At 44.2% G+C, this 8,283-nt stretch overlaps 1 long non-coding RNA gene across 1 annotated transcript; it reads right to left on the bottom strand.

The window, feature by feature from the left end:
- Positions 1-1,717: 1,717 nt before the first annotated feature.
- On the bottom strand, positions 1,718-3,036 carry LOC135532375 (uncharacterized). The gene is made up of 4 exons (XR_010454346.1): positions 2,945-3,036; positions 2,703-2,793; positions 2,520-2,615; positions 1,718-2,083 (listed from the first exon to the last, which is right to left on the bottom strand). It is a non-coding gene; the product is annotated as an uncharacterized LOC135532375 (long non-coding RNA).
- Between the last annotated feature and the right edge of the window lie 5,247 nt (positions 3,037-8,283).

The following is an 8,283-nucleotide window of genomic DNA, read 5'->3' as shown; positions in this document are numbered from 1 at the left end:
TCAGAGCTTTAGGTAGGAATCCAGAGATGTGGAGATGTGGTAGAGAGGAAGCAGTCTGATATGCTCTGGGTTGAATAGCACTGTGCACTTTTCTTATCATAGGTACACTTCAACTGTGAGAGACGGGATCTAAAACAAAAATCCAGAAAATCACATTGTATGATTTTTAAGTAATTAATTTGCATTAACAGTTGCAACAAGTTGTCATTGACTTGTTGGATATTGATTTCCCACTGAGCAACATTTTACTGTACTTACAGCATTCTAATAAATTATTTTTCCGTCAGGTTTTTGTCTGGTAGACATCATTTTGTTATTGAAAATGTTGTCAGATTTTTTATTTGGGAAAACCTCAACAAACAAACAAGGAGAGAAGCTGAAAAGTCAAAAAACCATCCCAAAATAAAAGTTAATGGGATTCTAACTCAAGACTGTAATTTTATATCCACCACTATTAAAAATGTCCTTGTAGACTCAGGGAACAGTCTCAAGGATTTTCAAACAAGACCACAACTCTCACTCCTATGGAAAATAGCAAATCAATATTCAGAAGATCCGAAGTTTCAGCATCAGCAGTGGACAGTATTATCAGCTGCTTCACGAACTCTAGAACAAAATATTTACAGTGCCTTCAGAAATTATTCACACCCCTCGAATTTTTCCAAATGATATTGTGTTACAGCCTGAAATTAAAATGGATTAAAGATTAGTCACTGGCCTAGATTAGTCACTGGCCTACACACAATTCCCCATAATGTTTATCCGATTTTTTTCCACAAATTAATTAAAAATGAACAACTGAAATGTCTTGAGTCAATAAGTATTCAACCCCTTTGTTATGTCAAGCGTAAATCAGTTCAGGAGTGAAAATGTCCCACATAATAAGTTGCACGGACTCACTCTGTGTGTAATAATAGATTCTTACATGACTACCTCATCTCTGAACCCCACACATACAATTGTATGTAAGGTCCCTCAGTCTAGCAGTGAATTTCAAACACATATTCAACCACAGAGACCAGGGAGGTTTTCCAAAATCTACACTGGAGTTGCTTACCAAGAACACAGTGAATATTCCTGAGTGGCCGAGATACAGTTTTGACTTAAATCTGCTTGAAAATCTATAGTGAGACTAGAAAATTGTTGTCTAGCAATGATCAACAACCAATTTGACAGAGCTTGAAGAATTAAGAAAATAATATAATTGACAAAAATTGTACAATCCAGGTGTGCATGTTCTGAGAGACCTGTCCAGAAAGATTCTGTAATCACTGCCAACTGTGATTCCAACATTTGTTGTATTTCATTTTCAATAAATTAGCAAAAATACCTATAAACATGCTTTCACTTTGTTATTATGGGGGTAACGTGTGTAGATAAGTGACAAAACATCTTTCTCCCAATTTTGAATTCAGGATGTAGCTTATTAGAAGATCCAGGATATGTTACTGCTGTTATCAAGCTCACTCAACGAAGCTAACTCTCAAGACGGTACGTCTAGTGTGTGTGTGTGGATATGTGTACTACTATTACTGCTCAGTGTAATCTGATGTAATTTGCTCTGCATGCACTGCATCTGTATTATGGTCAAGTTCACATTGTTCACACTGAATAGAAACACGAAATAAAACAATATTATGAAACATGTATGATGTAATTGAAACACTGCTAAACATGTAAGATTAATAAAAAAACGACTAAACATGTCTTTTGCTTGAAGGTTTATTGGAGGATCACAATATGACAAGTCAACCATACAACCATACAATTATTTATCCACTAACTTGACCAATCAACTGTCATGTGTCAGGACATAAAGTACATGTTCATGGATAAAACATATATTCTTCAGAATGTTGATGAGTTCTTCTCAGTGCCAAAGTACCAATTAACTGTATTACTGTTGTTTATTTGACAATCATTGATGGGTGGGTGTTGGAATGATTCACTGAGGTAATGTTAGTGATGATTTCAGAGGTGATAGCTGATTCCATATGGAGACTGAAAGGGATCCTTGGCATCCCCATGCTGGTCGCTTCTCACCCAACAAGGTCCTTGGCTACGTTCCAAAGCTCCCCCCAAACTGTTGAATACAGTTTTAAATCATCTTTATGGAAAATACCTTTTTTAAAAGCTAAACATTTTCAAAACATATCACAATTATAAGTGACTACCTTTTAAACTTACTGTTGTAAGACCAGTATTTGACTACCATTTAAAAAATATTTCCCTCTACGAAACATGATGCTAATAAACTGTAGAGATGGAGTTAGCCATGTTACTCCCTCCGCATTTCCAACCACCCTCTGCTAAGACAGACAGACAGACAGACAGACAGACAGACAGACAGACAGACAGACAGACAGACAGACAGACAGACAGACAGACAGACAGACAGATAGACAGACAGATAGACAGATAGATAGATAGATAGATAGATAGATAGATAGATAGATAGATAGATAGATAGATAGATAGATAGATAGATAGATAGATAGATAGATAGATAGATGGCTCACATGCTGCTTCATCTTCAGAGGAGCTGGTCTTCAGAGTAGCCAACTTTGCCAAAAAGGCAGCCTTTCCATTTTTTACATCATCCTCCTGCAGGAGAGCTGAGGAAGAAAGATTTTTCATTTTACTAGATTTTATCAATTTAAACCCGGGCAGTAAAGTAGTACACAGTTACAGACAACACATACCATCCTCAGAGTTATCTTCATTGAGGGAGCTTGCCAACAGGACACCCACTAGAGCGAACAGCAGTAACATACTCTGGATCTTCATCCTTTACTAAAGCACATAGAGCACAACTTGTTAACACACACACACACACACACATGTCCACCTACACCTCTCCATCCATTCCTACCAGTCCACTTGTATACACCTGCCCACTCCTATACACCTTTGCAAAGAAGACTCTCAGTGAAAACAAACATACCTCTTACAGTTGGACAATGCTGTCTGATTGATGGCTGTTTATCTGGATGATGTCTTCTGGACGTCAGTAGTAATGTGGCATCTCTCTGCCCTCTGCAGCCCTGTTTTATACTCTTTCTGTAGCTACTGTACCTGCCCCACCCATCCACACCTCTCACAGCCGATTAACAAGCAAAATTACATTAATCCCATGGCTATAACCGCAATCATGCGCAGCCTGAAGTTTATGACCTCCCTCCAGGCAAAACTTCTGTCAATACTATGGTTTCCTAGTTATTTCAACTGAATTTCTGACCTGGAGCTTGGATAGACTTGAATTTATAAATGGTGGTAGCACTTTATTTTAAGGTTGTATCCATAATCCATTCATAACACATTTAAGAAACCAATCATTACACCTTTTATTTATTTTATTATAACTTTATTTACATTTACATTTAAGTCATTTAGCAGACGCTCTTATCCAGAGCGACTTACAAATTGGTGAATTCACCTTCTGACATCCAGTGGAACAGCCACTTTACAATAGTGCATCTAAATAATTTAAGGGGGGGGTGAGAAGGATTACTTATCCTATCCTAGGTATTCCTTGAAGAGGTGGGGTTTCAGGTGTCTCCGGAAGGTGGTGATTGACTCCGCTGTCCTGGCGTCGTGAGGGAGTTTGTTCCACCATTGGGGGCCAGAGCAGCGAACAGTTTTGACTGGGCTGAGCGGGAACTGTACTTCCTCAGTGGTAGGGAGGCGAGCAGGCCAGAGGTGGATGAACGCAGTGCCCTTGTTTGGGTGTAGGGCCTGATCAGAGCCTGGAGGTACTGCGGTGCCGTTCCCCTCACAGCTCCGTAGGCAAGCACCATGGTCTTGTAGCGGATGCGAGCTTCAACAGGAAGCCAGTGGAGAGAGCGGAGGAGCGGGGTGACGTGAGAGAACTTGGGAAGGTTGAACACCAGACGGGCTGCGGCGTTCTGGATGAGTTGTAGGGGTTTAATGGCACAGGCAGGGAGCCCAGCCAACAGCGAGTTGCAGTAATCCAGACGGGAGATGACAAGTGCCTGGATTAGGACCTGCGCCGCTTCCTGTGTGAGGCAGGGTCGTACTCTGCGGATGTTGTAGAGCATGAACCTACAGGAACGGGCCACCGCCATGATGTTAGTTGAGAATGACAGGGTGTTGGCCAGGATCACGCCAAGGTTCTTAGCGCTCTGGGAGGAGGACACAATGGAGTTGTCAACCGGGATGGCGAGATCATGGAACGGGCAGTCCTTCCCCGGGAGGAAGAGCAGCTCCGTCTTGCCGAGGTTCAGCTTGAGGTGGTGATCCGTCATCCACACTGATATGTCTGCCAGACATGCAGAGATGCGATTCGCCACCTGGTCATCAGAAGGGGGAAAGGAGAAGATTAATTGTGTGTCGTCTGCATAGCACCAGGTTAGTCTCGTTGAAATAAAAATCTCATATTCAAGAGAGACCTGGAACAAGACAGCAGCATCAAATCATATTGTATTTGTTACATAGGCCAAAAGCAACAGGTGTAGGTAGACCTTACAGTGAAATGCTTACTTACGAGTCCTTAACCAACAATGTTGTTTTAAGAAAAATAAGTGTTAAGAAAGTATTTACAAAAAATAAATGGATGTAAAAAAAAATGACAAAAAAAACAAGATGAAAAATAGATAACTACAAATAATAAAGGAGAAACAATAAAAAAACAGCTAAGGTGGCTGGAATCAGCCTTCAACACCATAGTGCCCTCAAAGCTCATCCCTAAGCTAACGTCCCTGGAACTAAACACCTCCCTATGAAACTAGATCAAGGACTTCCCGACAGGCCGCCCCCAGGTGGTAAGGGTATTTAACAACACATCTGCCACGTTGAACTTCATCACGGGGGCCCCTTAGGGATGAGTGCTATGTTCTCTCTTGTACTCCCTGTTCACGCATGATTGCATGGCCAAGCACGACTCCAACACCATTATTAAATTTGCCGATGACACAACAGTGGTAGGCCTGATCACCAACAACGATGAGACAGCCTATATGGAGGAGGTCACAGACCTGGCAGTGTGGTGCGAGGATAACAACATCTACCTCAACGTGATCAAGACAAAGGAGATGTTTGTGGACTTCAGGAAAAGGAGGGCCGAGCACGCCCACATTCTCGTTGACACGGCTTTAGTGGAGAAGGTTGAGAGCTTCAAGTTCCTTGGTGTCCACATCACCAGCAAACTATGGTCCAAACACAACAAGACAGTCGTGAAGAGGGCACAACATTGCCTATTCCCCTTCAGGATAATGAAAAGATTTGGCATAGGTCCTCAGATCCTCAAGAAGTTCTACAGCTGCACCATCGAGAACATCCTGATTGGTTGCAGCACCGCCTGGTATGGCAACTGCTCGGCCTACGACCACAAGTTGCTACAGGGGGTAGTGCGTACACTGGGGCCAAGCTTCCTGCCTTCCAGGACATCTATACCAGGCGGTGTCAGAGGAAGGCTCTAAAGATTTCCAAAGATTCCAGCCACCCTAGCTGATTTTTTTATTGTTGCTCCTTTATTATTTGTTAGTTATCTATTTTTCATCTGAATTTTTTTGGTCATTTTTTTTACATCCATTTATTTTTTGTAAATACTTTCTTAACACTTATTTTTCTTAAAACAACATTGTTTGTTAACCTGTTGAAACTGTAGGGGCGCAATTTCATTTTTGGATGAAAAACGTTCCTGTTTTAAACAAGATATTTTGTCACAAAAAGATGCTCGACTATGCATATAATTGGTAGCTTTGGAAAGAAAACACTCTGACGTTTCCAGAACTGCAAAGATATTTTCTGTGCGTGCCCTAGAACGTGAGCTTCAGACAAAACCAAGATGAGACGGCATCCAGGAAATGAGCAGGATTTTTGAGGCTCTGTTTTCCATTGTCTCCTTATATGGATGTGAATGCGAGAGGAGTAAGTCTGCCCTTTCTGTCGTTTCCCCAAGGTGTCTGCAGCATTGTGACGTATTTGTAGGCATATCATTGGAAGATTGACCATAAGAGACCACATTTACCAGGTGTCCGCCTGGTGTCCTGCGCCGAAATTGGTGCGCAAAAGTCAGCTGCAAGTATTTTTCCACAGAATTCAGAGAAGAATGCAGGCTTCCACGAACGATATATCAATGAAGAGATATGTGAAAAAACACCTTGACGATTGATTCCAAACAACGTTTGCCATGTTTCGGTCGATATTATGGAGTTAATTCAGAAAAAGATTGACGTTGTAGGTGACTGAATTTTCAGTTCGTTTCGGTAGCCAAATGTGATGTACAAAACGGAGCGATTTCTCCTACACACAGACGCTTTCAGGAAAAACTGCGCATTTGGTATGTAACTGAGAGTCTCCTCATTGAAAACATCCGAAGCTCTTCAAAGGTAAATTATTTTATTTATTTGGTTATCTGGTTTTTGTGAAAATGTTGCATGCTAAATGCTACTCAAAATGCTAAGCTAGCTTAGCATACTCTTACACAAATTAGTCAATTGCTATGGTTCAAAAGCATATTTTGAAAATCTAAGATGACAGTGTTGTTAAGAAAAGGCTAAGCTTGAGAGCAGGCGCATTATTTTCATTTTTTTTGCGATTTTCAGAAATCGTTAATGTTGCGTTATGCTAATGAGCCTGAGGCTTTAGTCACGATCCCGGATCCGGGATGGGGAGTTTCAAGAGGTTTTAAGGGCTCGTAAGTAAGCATTTCACTGTAAGGTCTACCAACACCTGTTGTTTTTGGCCTATGTAACTGTAACGGCATTCGTCTGTTGAAGGAGAAGCGGACCAAAATGCAGCGTGGTGGTTACTCATGTTCTTTAATGAAAAATGAACTATACATGAAATAACTTAAATATACAAAACAACAAACGGAACGTGAAAACCTATACAGCCTATCTGGTGACAACAAACACAGAGACAGGAACAATCACCCACGAAATACTCAAAGAATATGGCTGCCTAAATATGGTTCCCAATCAGAGACAACGATAATCACCTGACTCTGATTGAGGACCGCCTCAGGCAGCCATAGACTATGCTATACACCCCCAAGACAAAACACACCACAAAAAACCCCATGTCACACCCTGGCCTGACCAAATAAATGAAGACAAACACAATATAATACGACCAGGGCATGACAGAACACCCCCCCCTAAGGTGCGGACTCCCGGACGCACATCAAAACAATAGGGAGGGTCCGGGTGGGCGTCTGTCCATGGTGGCGGCTCAGGCACGGGACGTGGACCCCACTCTATCATTGTCTTAGTCCTTCCTCCTCGCGTCCTAGGTTAGTCCACCCTCGCCGCCGACCATGGCCTAGTAGTCCTCACCCAGAAACCCACTGGACTGAGGGGCAGCTCGGGACTGAGGGGCAGCTCGGGACAGAAGGGCAGCTCGGGACTGAGGCAGCTCGGAACTGAGGGGTAGCTCGGGACTGAGGGGAAGCTCGGGACTGAGGGGAAGCTCAGCACTGGGGGAAGCTCAGGCAGGTAGTTGGATCCGGCAGATCCTGGCTGGCTGGCGGTTCTGGCAGATCCTGGCTGACTGGCGGATCTGGAAGAGTCTGGTTGACTGGCGGATCTGGAAGAGTCTGGTTGACTGGCAGATCTGGAAGAGTCTGGCTGACTGGCAGATCTGGAAGAGTCTGGCTGACTGGCAGATCTGGAAGAGTCTGGCTGACTGACGGATCTGGCTGCTCCATGTAGACTGACAGCTCTGGTGGCTTCTTGCAGACTGGCAGCTCTGGCGGCTCCTTGCAGACTGGCAGCTCCTTGCAGACTGGCAGCTCCTTGCAGACTGGCAGCTCCTTGCAGACTGACAGCTCTGGCTGCTCCATGCAGACTGGCAGCTCTGGCTGCTCCATGCAGACTGACAGCTCTGGCTGCTCCATGCAGACTGACAGCTCTGACTACTCCATGCAGACTGACAGCTCTGGCTGCTCCATGCAGACTGGCGGCTTTGGCTGCTCCGTGCAGACTGACAGTTCTGGCTGCTCCGTGCAGACTGACAGCTCTGGCTGCTCCATGCAGGCTTGCATCTCTGGCTGCTCCATGCAGGCTGGCAGCTCTGGCTGTGCTGAACAGGCAGGAGACTCCAGCAGCGCTGTAGAGGAGGAAGGCTCTGGCTGCGCTGAACAGGTGGGAGACTCCGGCAGCGCAGGAGAGGAGAAAGGCTCCGGCAGCGCTGAACAGGCGGTAGGCTCCGGCAGCGCAGGAGAGGAGGAAGGCTCGGGCAGCGCTGAACAGGCGGGAGACTCCGGCAGCGCAGGAGAGGAGAAAGGCTCCGGCAGCGCTGGAGAGGCGAGGCGCACTGTAG

The sequence above is a fragment of the Oncorhynchus masou genome, unplaced genomic scaffold (assembly GCF_036934945.1).
Source record: "Oncorhynchus masou masou isolate Uvic2021 unplaced genomic scaffold, UVic_Omas_1.1 unplaced_scaffold_1845, whole genome shotgun sequence".
Classification (NCBI taxonomy): Eukaryota; Metazoa; Chordata; class Actinopteri; order Salmoniformes; family Salmonidae; genus Oncorhynchus; species Oncorhynchus masou.
This window is presented reverse-complemented; position numbering and strand designations above follow the sequence as displayed.